This window comes from Coregonus lavaretus (genome assembly GCF_964263955.1).
Source record: "Coregonus lavaretus genome assembly, chromosome: 2".
NCBI lineage: Eukaryota > Metazoa > Chordata > Actinopteri > Salmoniformes > Salmonidae > Coregonus > Coregonus lavaretus.
This window is the reverse complement of record NC_139989.1, coordinates 64,142,043-64,143,856: the sequence shown is the minus strand read 5'-3', so window position 1 is coordinate 64,143,856 and position 1,814 is coordinate 64,142,043.

Below are 1,814 nucleotides of genomic sequence, written 5' to 3'. Positions count from 1 at the left end.
TTCGGCGACGCCCACTAGCGCTAATTCCTTCCAGCAGTCAGCGCAGGCAAAACCGAGCTGTAGTAAAGGAGGGGGATGGACTGTGGATTCCTCCCTGTAGGTGCTGCATACCTGTCACCTATGAACCCGTGGGCGGGGCTGCTTTTATTTTTACAGGTGGATACATTTACGTCATTTAGCAGACGCTCTTATCCAGAGCGATTTACAGGAGCAATTAGGGTTAAGTGCCTTGCTCAAGGGCACATCGACAGATTTTTCACCTAGTCGGCTCGGGGATTAGAACCAGCGACCTTTCGGTTACTAGCACAACACTCTTAACCACTAAGCTACCTGCCGCCCTATACCGCACCTTTTAAAGCCTGGACATTGCTACTATGTTATCAACATATTGCCATTTGCTCAGATGAAAATGCAACTATCATTTAAAGAACATGAGTAGCTAAGTTAATGATCAAGTAAGTGTTTGAGAGAGCAGTCAAAGCAGTGTTCCAAAGCGAAACTATGACATTGTTATTACAAGTCACATTGACACATGTTGGTTACAGGTTACAGGTCAGGCTGTAATACGTTGACACATGTTGGACCAGTTGACCATTATCAGAAGTAGTGTATGTTATGATAAAGTGTTACAGTGTTGACCATGGTTCTGAGGAGGAGGGGTGTAGTTTGCCAATGATGGGGTGGCTACATTGTAACCATGGAGACAGAACAGTGTACATTACTCCTCTCTCAGCTATGGAATCCTCGACGACAAGGACACTCCCTTGGGTTGTGTGTGTGTGTGTTTGTTTGGGGGAGGGAGTGACTCTTCAAAAGGACAGCACTGGCAGAGCCTGTCTCACCTGCCGCTGCCTCCTCACACTGTCTTTGTGTGAGTGTGACAGTGATATGACTCAAGTTTCAGGAGTCTTCTCAGCCTAACTAGGCCATGTGTGTCTTCTTGACCCAGAGAGACAGACAGACAGACAGGCAGACAGACAGGAGTTCAGTGTAATTGAGATGACAGATCAGACAGACAGACAGACAGACAGACAGACAGACAGACAGACAGACAGACAGACAGACAGACAGACAGACAGACAGACAGACAGAGAGAGAGAGAGAGAGAGAGAGAGAGAGAGAGAGAGAGACAGACAGACAGGCAGGCAGGCAGGCAGGCAGGCAGGCAGGCAGGCAGACAGACAGGAGTTCAGTGTAATTGAGATGACAGAACAGACAGACAGACAGACAGACAGAACAGACACGTAAATAAAGAGTCAGTACTACACCAAGGCTGCATCCCAAATGGCACCCTATCCCCTATGGGTCCAGGTCTAAAGTAGTGCACTACAAAGGGAATAGGGTACCATTTGGGATACATCCACTGTGTACACTGTCATGTCTGCAGCCTGTGATTATATGCAGTGCTGCTCTGTTCCCTGGCCTCCGGCCGTGTGTGTGTGTGTGTGTGTGTGCTGTGGACAGGATGCACCACTATCTGCTGAAAGGAAGAGCCAGAGGAAACACAGTCACAACCAGAACTAATTAGTCATCGGGACATGTGTCTGTGTGACTGTGTCTGTGTGACTGTGACTTTGTGACTGTGACTGTGACTGTGTCTGTGTGTCTGTGCCTTGACCCAGAGAGTGACTGTGTGACTGTGTCTGTATCTGGGTGTCTGTGTCTGTGTGACTGTGTATGTGTGTCTGTGGGACTGGGACTGTGTGAGTGTGACTGTGTGTCTGTGATTGTGTGACTGTGTCAGTCTCTGTGTGACTGTGACTGTGTGACTGGGACTGTGTGAGTGTGACTGTGTGTCTGTGATTGTGTGACTG